This window comes from Felis catus, chromosome B2 (assembly GCF_018350175.1).
Source record: "Felis catus isolate Fca126 chromosome B2, F.catus_Fca126_mat1.0, whole genome shotgun sequence".
In the NCBI taxonomy this organism is placed as follows: domain Eukaryota; kingdom Metazoa; phylum Chordata; class Mammalia; order Carnivora; family Felidae; genus Felis; species Felis catus.
This window is the reverse complement of record NC_058372.1, coordinates 1644326-1657471: the sequence shown is the minus strand read 5'-3', so window position 1 is coordinate 1657471 and position 13146 is coordinate 1644326. Positions and strand designations below refer to the sequence as shown.

General features: G+C 41.9%; 1 long non-coding RNA gene across 1 annotated transcript; it reads left to right on the top strand.

Moving 5' to 3' along the window:
• Positions 1-6220: 6220 nt before the first annotated feature.
• Positions 6221-11469, top strand: LOC123385266. Its single transcript, XR_006597465.1, has 2 exons — positions 6221-6276; positions 7650-11469. It is a non-coding gene; the product is annotated as an uncharacterized LOC123385266 (long non-coding RNA).
• The last annotated feature ends 1677 nt before the right edge of the window (positions 11470-13146 follow it).

Genomic DNA, 13146 nt, shown 5'->3' with positions numbered 1-13146 from the left:
AAAAAAAAATAAAAAATTAAAAACAACACAAAAAAATGAAATAAATGATGCTAGATTGTAGGTGTGTTGAAAGAAGCTTGTTACAATAGAGAAAAAAGGGAAAGAAAGGAAAAGAAAAAAGGGAAAACATTTGAAAATTTGAAAAAATGAGTACTATAATTAGAATGAAATGAAATCATAAAAGTAGAATAAAATTTTAAAATCTTAGAAAAAGGTGAAAAAATATGGTAAAAAATGAAAGAAAAATCTTTTTTATTGAATAAAAATAAAAATAAATTTGTTCTTTTTCTATAATCAAGAATAAGAAAGGAAAAGAAAAAGGAAACAAAAGTGAATAGATGGACCAGTGAACAGACTGAAAGATGATTGAGATTACATCCTGTTTTCCCTAGTTGTCAAACTACGAAGCAATTTATAGTCTGTAAAGTAAGCAGGTGGAGAGACTTGTGGTGTTCCTCAAGAGGGCTGTTGGCCCAGTATGGCAGGGTTTACTGTAATAGCTCCGTTCTCCACTAGATGGCGCTGCTTAGCTTACTGAGGTGGATTGTTGTGGCGCTTGTAGGTGCGTATGTGCATGCGCAGGATGGATGAAAATGGCGTCACCCAGCTACCCAGTCTCTAGTATCTGAACTGTGTTCTCTCCGATCAACAATCGCGCACCCCTCCTTTGTGTCCGGCTTCTGTCTACTCTGCTTTTACACTGTCAGTGACCAATCCATCAGGTTGCCAGGTGGCACCTCCATCCTGAGTTTTATCTCAGATGGGCTGGTTCCCAACCCCTCACTTCTGAGGGACTGCAGCTTTGACCCGTTCTGACCCTCTGTGGGAGGGTCTCACTGAACAATGGCTGGGTGCCCGCCCATACCCAGGAACGTTTCAGGACCATCGTGCTGATGTTGCCCAGAGACTGAAGCCAGGTGTCAGCCCGCCCCAGAAAAAGATCATGCAATTGTGTAGCAGCAGTGTTTCAGGGATTGTGGAAAATCACAACATACATCTGGCACCAGCCTTCCCCCTTAACATCTTTGTTCAAGTACCAGTGAACATGGTTGTTCTCTGGGGTCCACTGGGGCCTTTAGCTATGGGGAGGCCACACAGCCTCTACCAGGTGTCCTTCCAGCAGTGGAACCACCTCTACCCCTGTGGCCTAAGGACCTCTCTGATAGCACTCCGTTCCTGGGGATCCACCCTTCCCACCAGAGCACCGCCAGGTATAGAGCATCAGAATTTCAGACTTTGCGCTTCTCCCGTTTATAGAGTCTTAATGGAATTTAAACCCTCTCCTTTCTCCTTTCTCCCTTTTTAGTTCATTCCCTGCAGCTGTTTCCACTTTTCCATTTTCTCTCCAGCTACTTTGGGGGGGGGGTGCTTTTCCTGTATTCTCCCCCTAGCCTGTGTCCTCTCTTCACAAGCAAAAACAGCTCCCTACCCTCTGCGGCTTTTCTCTCCCCTAGTTCACCTCTCCACACTGTGTACCTGCTAAATTCTGTGGTTCAGGTTATGCAGATTGTTGTGTTAATCTCCACATCAGTTTTCTATGTGCAGGATAGTTTAGTGTTGATCTGGCTGCATTTCAGGGATGAGAGATGCAAAAGAAACTTCCATGCTGTTCTGCCATCTTGGCCCCCTGCCACAAATGCATCAATTTTTAAAAAAAATACTGAAGGAGTTTTAATCATTTGCAGTCTTTATTTTCGATGTTCAGATCATTCCATCTTTGGCAGATGGGAGTGCCTTTATTTTGTCTCCTGTGTCCTTTTCATTTAACTCTAAGAGTCCTTGATAATTTTTTTACTTTCTGGCAGGACAAGATACTTCAGGCTTATTTTGTATATTTCCTGCTTCATTTCTCCAAGGTATCAGTCATTACTCCAAGAGTCTTGGTTCCTTTTGGTGGGGTGAATGATTGCATATCTTTGTGAATGGTTACAATTAGCTTCATTTAAAGCATATTAAAATGAAATCAAATTTATTTAATTATGGGATTGAATTCAGGTTAATCCACTTGGTATGTGTGTGTGACATCCCAACCAATTATACCTCATGTCTCAGTTTCCTCATCTGCAAAATAGATCCAGTGTAAGTGCCTAGTTTTTGGAGTTGTTGTGATGATTAACTGAGATACTGTATTGAAATAATTTAACACATTGTCTGGCCTCAAATTTCATGATTAGGATAATAGATTTGCAAGCCTGGATGATATCATAGTGATCACTGGGTACAATGCCTTCATTTCACACTTCAGAAAACTGAGGCCAGGGGCGCCTGGGTGGCTCAGTCAGTTAAGTGTCTGACTTTGGCTCAGGTCATGATCTTGCCGTTCGTGAGTTTGGGCCCCACATCAGGGTCTGTACTGACAGCTCAGAGCCTGGAACCTGCTTTGGATTCTGTGTCTCCCTCTGTCTGCCCCTCCCCTGCTTGTTCTCTCTCTCTCTCTCTCTCTCTCTCTCTCTCTCTCTCTCTCAAAAGTAAAACATTAAAAAAAATAAAAAAGAAAAAGAAAAAGAAAACTGAGGCCCAAGAGATCAACAATTTGTTTAAAACTACAAAGGAGGATAAAGAAGAGAAAAGAAACTCATGACTCCAGAGTCTTGGATCTCAAACCTGGGTTATTTTGAATGTAAACACAGCCTCTCCCACCCAATCAGACCTTCTGTTTATTCAAAGCCAAAGGAGGTTAGAAACAATTGACATATTGGTTAAAAAGTGGAATTGCAGAAATGGTACCATCTTAGAAGACCTGATTAATGGCTTTGCTACTCACTAGCTTGATATTTTTGGCAAGCCACTTAACTCCTTAGCATTGCAATTACTGCATCTATAAAATAGTGACAATAAACCCTTCACTCACAAGTTCATTGTGAGAATGAAAATGCAATATATTATATAGGAAAATGCCTGGCTCATAATAATTGCTAAATAAAGGTCATTATACAAAAATATTTCCTTGATTCCTCCAATTTAGTAACATTTTATCCTCTTTCTCTAAAGGAAATTGAGTTTGATTAGACTTATTCCTAAAGAGATGAAGTCCCTAATTCTGTAATTGAGTTCAGGGCCTTCTGTACAAAGGTACTGAGTAAGAGGTGCAGGAAGGATGCTCTGTATGGTCACTTAACCTCCAGGCTGAGTGTCTATTCTTCCCTAGAGTAATCTATTTAACAGTCCTATTGACCTCCAGGCTGAGTGTCCATTTTTCTTGATGATAGTAATCTAGTTAAGAGTCCTGTTAAAAAAAAAAAAGAGTCCTGTTTAACTCCAGGCTGAGTGTCCATTCTTCCTGATGATAGTAATCTAGTTAACAGTCCTACTAACCTCCAGGCTGAGTGTCCATTCTTCCTAATGATAGTAATCTAGTTAAGAGTCCTATTAACCTCCAGGCTGAGTGTCCATTCTTCCCAATAGTAATCTACTTAAGAGTCCTAAACGTCCAATTCACATATATTCGCAGGGTACATTTGCCATAGCCTTTGCTGATGTGAAGATACTTTACTTCTACAGCAGACCCTTAGTACAGGACTCTAATAACATAGTGCAATTGAAATAGAGTTTATATACACTATCTGTTCTTGGTTAACCCAACTGATCATAAATGATCTGAAATAATTAGGACAACTTTGTCAGGGATTCATTTCAAACTTTTCAGCCTGTTAATTCCACAGTTCACCTTTTTTACTTTTTGAAAATTTGGATATTTGCCAGTCTTGCGCATCAGTGAAACTTATTTTTTTTTTAACTTTCTTTTTTATTTTTTAAAATTTACATCCAAATTAGTTAGCATATAGTGAAGCAATTATTTCAGGAGTAGATTCCTTAATTCCCCTTACCCATTTAGCCCATCCCCCCTCCCACCACCCCTTCAGCAACCCTCAGTTTGTTCTCCATATTTATGAGTCTCTTATGTTTTGTCCCTTCCCTGTTTTTATATTACTTTTGTTTCCCTTCCCGTATGTCCATCTGTTTTGTCTCTTAAAGTCCTCATATGAGTAAAGTCACATGATTTTTGTCTTTCTCTGACTGACTAATTTCACTTAGCATAACACCCTCCAGTTCCATGCACGTAGTTGCAAATGGCAACTACGATGAGTTTCTTTATGTTTGTGATAAATTGATTTATATATTTGGGAACTGCCACATTTGGAGCATAAATGTTTATAATTGTTAGGTCTTCTTGGTGGATAGACCCCTTGATTATGATATAATGCCCTTCTGCATCTCTTGATACAGTCTTTATTTTAAAGTCTAGATTGTCTGATATAAGTATGGCTACTGTAGCTTTCTTTTGTTGACCATTAACATGATAGATGGTTCTCCATCCCCTTATTTTCAATCTGTAGGTGTCTGTAGGTCTAAAGTTGGTCTCTTGTAATCAGCATACAGATGGATCTTGTTTTCTTACCCAGTCTGCTACCCTATGTCTTTTGATTGGAGCATTGAGTCCATTGATGTTTATTTTTTTTCAATATATGAAGTTTATTGTCAAATTGAGTCCATTGATGTTTAGAGTGAGTACTGAAAGATATGAATTTATTGCCATTATGATACTTGTAGATTTGGAGTTTCTGGTGGTATTCTCTGGTCCTTTATAATCTTTTGTTGCTTTTGGTATTTATATATATTATATATATATATAATATATATATAAATATATATATATAAATTATATATATATATATTTATTTATTTATTTACATGTTTTCTCCCCTCAGAGAGTCCCCTTCAAAATTTCTTGCAGGGCTGGTTTGGTGGTCACAAACTCCTTTAATTTTTGTTTGTCTGGGAAACTTTTTATCACTCTTTATATTTTGCATGACAGCCTTGCTAATAAAGAATCCTTGGCTGCATATTTTTCTGATTCAGCACACTGAATATATCCTGCCACTCCTTTCTGGACTGCCAAGTTTCTGTGGGTAGGTCTGCTGCAAACCTGATCTGTCTTCCCTTGTAGGTTAGGGACTTTTTTTCCCTTGCTGCTTTCATGATTCTCTCCTTGCCTGAATATTTTGTGAATTTGACTATGACATGCCTTGTTGATGGTCGGTTTTTGTTGAATCTAATGGGAGTCCTCTGTGTTTCCTGGATTTTGATGTCTGTGTCTTTCCTGAGGTTAGGAAAGTTTTCCGCTATGATTTGCTCACATAACCCTTCTACCCCTGTTTCTCTTCTCTTCCTCCTCTGGGACCCCTATGATTCTGATGTTCAAACTTTTTAATGAATCACTGATTTCTCTAATTCTTAAATCGTGCTCTTTTGCCTTAATCTCCCTCTTTTTTTCTGCTTTGTTATTCTCTATAAGTTTGTCCACTATATTGCTGATTCTCTGTTCTGCCTTGTCCATCCTTGCCACTGCTGCATCCATCCATGATTTAAGCTGAGTTATAACATTTTTCATTTCCTTCTGTCTATTTTTTACTTCTTTTATCTCTGCAGAAAGGGATTCTAATCTATTTTTGACTCCAGCTAGTATTCTTATTATCGTGATTCTAAATTCTGGTTCAGACATCTTGCTTGTATCTGTGTTGGTTAAATCCCTGGCTGTCGTTTCTTTGTGCTCTTTCTTTTGGGGTGAATTCTTTCGTTTTGTCATTTTGAAGGGAGAAAAGAATTAATGAGGTAGAAAAATTGAAATTAAAAAAATTAAAATTAAAAAAATATTACAATTAAAAATTAAAAATTAAAAACACACACAGACAAAAATTGAATAGATGATGCTAGATCCTAGGTGTGTTTTGGTCTGGGTGTTGAAAATGGTTTGACAGATTAGAGAAATGAAAAAAAAAAGGGGGGGTGAAGGAAATCATTTGAAAATTTGAAAAAATTAATACACTAAAGTAGACTAAAATGATGTGGGTAAAATGGAATTTGAAAAAATATACACAAAAGTACAGAATATAGTAGAAAAAAATTATAGAAATATTTTTTAATAAAAATAAAAAATAAATATGAATTTTTTCGTTTTCTGTATGTAAGAAGAAAGAAAAGAAATGAAAAAGAGAAAAAAGATAAAAAAAGAAAAAAAGAAAAAATCGTTTGAAAATTTGAAAAAGTGAATACACTGTAGTAGACAAATAAAATGATTGGAGTACGATAAAATTTGAAAAAAATTACATAAAAGCAAAAAATATAGTAATAAAAATTAAATAAAAATATTTTGAAAAGAAATTGAAAGTAAAAATGAAGTTTTTCTCTTTCTGCATTCAAGGAAAAGAAAAGAAATGAAAGAAAGAAAAAAGGAAAAGAAAGAAAAAAAAGGAAATTGTTTGAAAATTTGGAAAGGTGAGTACACTGAAGTAGACTAAAAAAATGATGGAAGTAAAGTAGAATTTGAAAAAATTTACACAAAAGTAAAAAATATAGTAATAAAAATTAAAGACATATTTTTAATAAGAATTGAAAATAAAAATGAGTTTTTTCTCTTTCTGTATTCATGAAAACGAAAAGAATTGTAAAAGAGAAAAATGAAAAAGAAAAAAAAAATTGAATAGATGAACCTGCTAACAGATTGAAGTAGGACTGAAATTGCTTTGTTTTCCCCTAGAGGTCAGTCCATGTAGTTCTTTATAGTCCATAAATTAAGCTGGCGGTGAGGTTTGTGTTTTTGAAGAGTGAAGTTGGCCCAGTTGGGTGGGGCTCGGTGTAACAGTTCTGCTCTCCACTAGATGGCGCTGCTAGCCTACTGGGGTGGATTGTTGAGGGGCTGGTAGGTGCATATTCGCATGCGTGGGAGCGGTGAAAACGGCGCCACCCAGCTACCCAGTCTGTTCTCCCGCATCAGCAATGGCACACCAGTACTCTGTCTTCAGCTCTCCTCCACTCCCTGCTTTTCCACTCTCCGTGACCAGGCCCCAGGCAGTACCTCTCTCCCAAGTTTTGTCTCAGATGTGGCTGTTTTCCCCAGCCCCTTACTTCCGAAGGAGTGTCGATTTGATCCATTCTGCCCCTCAGTGGGAGGGTCTCACTGAGCAATGGCTGAATGTCAGCTGCACGGAGGTACACCTGCTGGACCCTGTTGTTGCTGGTGCCCCGAGACTGTGGCCAGGTGCCAGCCTGCTCCAGAAAAAGATCACAAGACAGTGTAGCATCAGTGTTTCAGGGATTATGGAAAATCACCACACACATCTGGCACCAGGCTTCACCCTCCACGACCTTGCCCCAGCACCAGTGAATGTGGCCGCCTTGTGAGGTCTGCTGGGACCAGGTGGCTTCAACAGTCTCTACCAAATGTCCTTCCAGCAGTGGAACCGCTTTTCCCCATGTGGCCCAAGAACCTCCTGGACCCCACTCTGTTCCTGGGGATTCACCTTTCCCACCAGAGCACTGCCAGGTGTAGAGCTGTGGAGTTGCAGCCTTTGCGCTCCCTTGGTTACAGTCTTAATGGAATTTAAACCCTCTCCTTTCTCCTTTCTCCCTTTTAGTCCCTGCAGCTGTTTCCAATTTTCCACTTTCTCTCCAGCTGCTTTTGGGAAGGGGTGCTTTTCCTGTATGCTTCCCCCCTCTGCAGTCTCCAACCTCTCTCTGCCCACAAAAGGGGTTCCCTACCTTTCACAGCTTCTTGCTCCCCAAGTTCAGCTCTTTGTGTCACGTACCTGCTGAATTCTGTGGTTCAGGTTGTGCACCTTGTTGTGTTAATCTTCCAATCATTTTTCTAGGTGTATAGGATGGTGTACTGTTGGTCTGGCTGTATTTCATGGATGTGAGACACACAAAACGCTTCCATGCTGTTCCGCTATCTTGGCTCCTCCCCTTTGAGTCGCACACCAGTGAAACTTCTTAACAGTGGCCTCCAGGGGTCCCTTTGCCAATCTGTCTGACATTCAGGATCCTTCCAGTGATTTTATCTCAGTATGAAGACTTGCACTCATTCAAGGCAAATAGTTATACCTTTACTGTCTGATATTTAATTTCCTTATGTTAATGTTCGTCTTACCATTCCCAATTTCAAGGTCATGCTCTTTGACGGAGAAATAGAAGCCTGATTGATGTTAAGTAATTCTATGGCTCATTTGCCATCTGTTGAAATTATCAAATTCATTTCCTTTTGGGGCTTTTGGGGTAAAACAAATATTTCAGGCATACAAAAAATAATATTAGGAACAATCAACATCCAGCTTAAGTTATAAATGTTACAAATACAATTAAATCTCTTTGTCTGCTCCTTCATGGTTACTCCCTCTTTCCTTCTCAGGTAAACTCCTATCCTGATTTTGATATTATTCCCATGCACGCTTGTATATTTTTAGTACATATGTGCATAGCCACAAATGTCATATAGTATAATTTACATGTTTTACAAAGTTTATACAAATAGTTTCACTCTGTACATATCTTTTAAGTTTGAAGGGCTGAATTTGATTTAGGTTCAATGTTTTTGGCAAGAGTACTTCATAGGGGTAACTATATACTTTGTACTCAACTTTATGGTTTTTAGATTTATCCTTAATGAAATATAGCTTCAGCTCATTCTTTTTAACTGTGGCAAGAGTTCAGAAATAGCCAAAGTAGGGGCGCCTGGATGGCTCAGTCAGTTAAGTGTCCGACTTTGGCTCAGGTCATTATCTTGCGGTCCGTGAGTTTGAGCCCTGCATTGGGCTCTGTGCTGACAGCTCAGAGCCTGGAGCCTACTTTGGATTCTGTGTCTCCCTCTTTCCCTGCCCCTCCCTGCTCGTGCTCTCTCTTTCTCAAAAATAAATAAACCTTAAAAAAATGGAAAGAAATAGCCAAAGTAAAACCAATGAATCACCACAGTAGAAATTAGTAAAAGTTTGTTAAAAAGACATGTTACAAACCAGAAGCACTTAAACGAAAGCATGGAATGAGGCTCAGGGGTACATTGCTATGAAGCAGCCTACATAGTGAGAAAGCAGTGATTATTTTTCACAGGGATTGGTTATAATATAATTTTCTTAAATGATAGGTAATTGGTTAGTGGTTACCTGACATCAACCTTGGGAAACAGTTTACGTTTTGCTTATATTCCCAGAGGCGTAAGCAAGAAATGATGCAGGCCAAGCTAGTAATTGCTTGTGTGACTAAACTGGTTTTATCTGCACAGGGAATTTTCAAGGTTGGCCAGTTTGTTTTTGATTTTAACAACTGTCACAGGCTTTTTCATTTTCCTTCTAATAATTCTCTTAATTGTCCTTATTACTTTTACAGTTCAACTCAGAGCTTTGGTATTTGTTTAGCTTTGATTTTATGGATTTCTTTTGTTTATATTGGCACTTAGAAATACATTTCTTTATTTCCCCTTCTAAAAATAGAATATCTCATAATTTATATGTTAGAAAGTTCATATTCTAGTGTGGGAAAGAAAAATCTATAAAGTATTACTACTTCCTCAAACTTTTATCTTTTGGGCTTAACTTTATTACATACGTGGAATATGTTCTGTTCAAGTTTCTGCTGCTGATCACACTGAAACAGAACATAATGAAAATATAGAAAAATACCATATGCTGGAAATGTAATATTTTGGAAAATACAGCATACTTATAATGTATGCTATGGATCTTCGTAATCTGAAGAATGATAGCACATTTCAATGTATGAAACACTGGTTCTCTTAAATAAAGCTACTGAGAAGAGGGAAATGCAGATATTAGTCAAAGATGCTTTCTAGCAATTTGTTTCAGGCCCATTTCAATTCATTCTTTTACAAGTGTTTCTTCAGCACCTGTTCCTAGAGCTTGGGATGCAGGAGTGAACATTTCAAGACCTCTGCGTTTGGAGCGACATTCAAGTAATTGTGATTAAGTCGTGCTTCCGTTTTCTTTCTTTGTTCTCTCTCTTCCCACACCGAAGAAGACAAATTTCAGACTCCAGCTAATCTGTTCTCAGAGCGGTGACAGCCCCAAATCAGCAAGCAGGACGCAGCCGGTGCACCGCTCGGTCTATAGTGCGGGAGCACCTGGCAGGGTCCTCCCGGTGGTCCTGGAAGTGCTGGCCCCACGTTGCCATGGAGACATGGGCGCGAACTTCTGCGGCAGGCGCCTCGGGTGGGGGTGGGGAGCGGCGGGAGGAGCTGCCGGCGGTGGCCGGGCTGTGTGGCCTATGGCAGGTGCGTGTGTGCAGCAGGTGCGTGCGGGTGGGAAGCGCTGGAGGCAGCAGGTGCGTGAGGCCAGGCATTAGTTGCGTATGGCCGGCGGCAGGTGCGTGGGGCCAGAGGCAGGTGCTTGTGGCAGGTGCGTGCGGCCGCTTCTCCTCTGCTCTTCCTCCGTCCCTGCCCCTCAGTCCCAATACGGTTCTTGGCCGACAGGTGAGGAGACCGCCCAGCGGGCAGGTGGGTGCTGCTGTGTCGCCCCAGGACCGACTCCGCCTGCACCTGGCTGTTCTCACGACCCCGATTCCGACCCTAGCCTCAGCTAGCCTTTTCGCTGCCACTTTTCTTCCCCTGGGACCACGCGCTCCTTAGTGACGTGCACCTGTGGACGTGGCCCTCTTCCTGCTGGTCCCTGCAGGCCCACGGCCTGACATGCAGGCAGAGCCTCGGGTTGCAGGGCTGTCCAGAGCCACGCTGCCAGTGGGCAGAACATGCAGGGCAGCCCCCGCCCCAGGGCTCAGATGGGTGTTCACGGAGATTCGGGTCCCTCTGGGAGGCCTGTCCTGAGGAGCGGTCCCCGACGTGCTGCCTGGACAGAGCCGGGCTGGATGTGGGATCCTGGCTCCCCCTACACCCCCAGGTTGATCTTCTTGGGGGAAGAATCGGCGAGAGGAGGCCAACCGTGAAATGGGTAGTGGTCCTGGGGTGGGGGGTGGGGGGTAGTGGCAAAGCCCCCAGCCGAGGTTCTTCCCCGAATCTCGCTGCTGAGTGTGCTGATACAGCTCTTGGAGCTGCCCGCGTTTGTAGGAAGGACTGTACAGTCCTCGGCTCAAATGGAACAGAATTGGATTTTCCCTCCCTAGTCCACTGAGATGGCGCCTTCGTGGGATTTTAATTCTAAGTCTCCTCTCCTCCCGTGATGCTGTGCCTACATCCTGGTGCCCCCAGCGCCCAGGACGGGTGGAGCGGGCTGCCGCAGATTTTGGCATCAGCCTCGGATTCTCCAGTTATCCAGCCTGAAAATGTCATCCCATTTCCTTGGGTCCCGCAAGGGCGGTGAACCTCCTGCCAATGAGGAGAGTTCTGGAAGTCTAGTAGAAAAGAGGCTAGAGCAAGTCTTCCAAAGGATGGCGGCGAGAACTGATTTTTAGATGTTGTACATTAAATATTTAAAAACAGACCCGAATGAACATCGCGTTGTCCTCAAGTGACTGGAAACCACTCCGTCGCTGTTCCTGAAGGACCCCCACTCTGCTGTGAGCTGGACACTAGCCGCCCTATTCCCTAGGGCAGGAAAAACATTGCTTGTTTTTATATGGTCTCCAAACGAAGAATGGTTTCTGCGTCTTAAAGACGTAGACATGGTTGAGCAAAGTCCAAGGAATTACAGTATTTTGTAACATGTGAAAATGGTAAAGCTCTTAAATTTTTTTTTAAGTTTATTTATGTATTTTGAGAGAGACAGAGACAGTGCATGTCGGGGAGGGGCAGAGAGAGAGGGAGAGGGAATCCCAAGCAGACTCTGCAGTGCTGTCAGTGCAGAGCCCGACCTGGGGTTCAAACCCACACAACCGTGAGATCATGACCTGAGCTGAAACCGAGAGTGGGACGCTCAACCGACTGAGCCACTCAGGCACCCTGAAAATTCTAATTTCAGTGCCCATAAATGTCACTGGAACATAACCAGGCTCATTTGTTTATGCATTGCTCTGATGCTACAGCAGGATTGAGCACATGCATAGGACTTGAGACCGTATGGCCTGCAGTGCTCTAAATATTTGCTGTCTGGCTCTTTAACAGAAAATGTTAGCAGACTATCAGTGTTGGCTTTTGGGTGATTCACAGTTTTGGGTGATTCACACCTCGCTCTTTTTTTTTTAAAAATTTTAAATGTTTTATTTATTTTTGAGAGACAAAGAGCATGAGCAGGGGAGGGGCAGAGAGAGACGGAGACACAGAATCTGAAGCAGGTTCCAGGCTCAGCACAGAGCCCCACACAGGGCTCGAACCGTGAGATCATGACCTGAGCCAAAGTTGCACGCTTAACTGACTGAGCCACCCACGTGCCCCTTCACACCTCATTCTTAAAAGTTGCTATGGAGATCCTGTTCTCAGCAGTTCCAGGCTTCATAGTTCTGTCTGTACCCTCCCCCACTCCCAAAGCTCTCTCTGGACATCACTATCAGTCAAGAGCGGGACAAGCAGGCCAGTCTCTTGAGTCTGCAGCTTGGGTCGGTGTTTGGGTGCTTCCTGGGTCACAGTCCCTGAGTCCTCAGCACTTGCTTAAATCCCAAAGCCTGGAACTATTCATGGACCGTAGGTTGGAGAGCTGTATGTGGACCTGCAGACAGGTTTCTACTTGCAGTAAATAGGGCAGGGGCCCTCTGTCCAGGACATCATCCCTAAAGCCCTTCTCCCCATAAGAGGCCTGGGAAGGGCTGGCCCTTACTGGGCTTGTCAGGTTAGCTTAGGCAGGGGTCCCCTACTTAGGACTCTGGCATGGGAAAAATCTAAGCCTCTGGGTGAAAATGTAGAGGGATTGTCCCAGGTTCTACTTAGGTGGGGGGGAATAGGGAGAGAACAGAAACCCTTAATCTGATATGTCATTTGCATATATCTTTTATTGATTGTTTCCTTCGCTGTGCAGGTTTCCTTTTCTTTTTCTTTTTTAATCTTGCCGAGGTACCAATAGTTCATTTTTGCTTCTGTTTCCCTTCCCTCCAGAGACATGTCAAGTGAGAAGTTGCTGTGGCTGAGGTCAAACAGGTTGTTGCCTGTTTTCTCCTCTAGGATTTTGGTGGCTTCCTGTCTCACATTTAAGTCCTTCATTTTAAAATTTATTTTTATGAATGATACAAGAAAGTGGTCTAGTTTCATCCTTCTGCATGTTTTTCCAGTTTTCCCAACACCCATTTGTTGAAGAGACTGTCTTTTTTCCATCGAATAGTCTCTCCTGCTTTGTTGAAGATGAGTTGATCATATAGATGTGGGTCCATTTCAGGGTTCTGTATTTTGTTCCACTGATCTGTATGTCTGTTTTTGTGCCAATACCATACTGTCTTGATGCTTACAGCTTTGTAAGATAACTTGAAGTCTGGAGTTGTGAT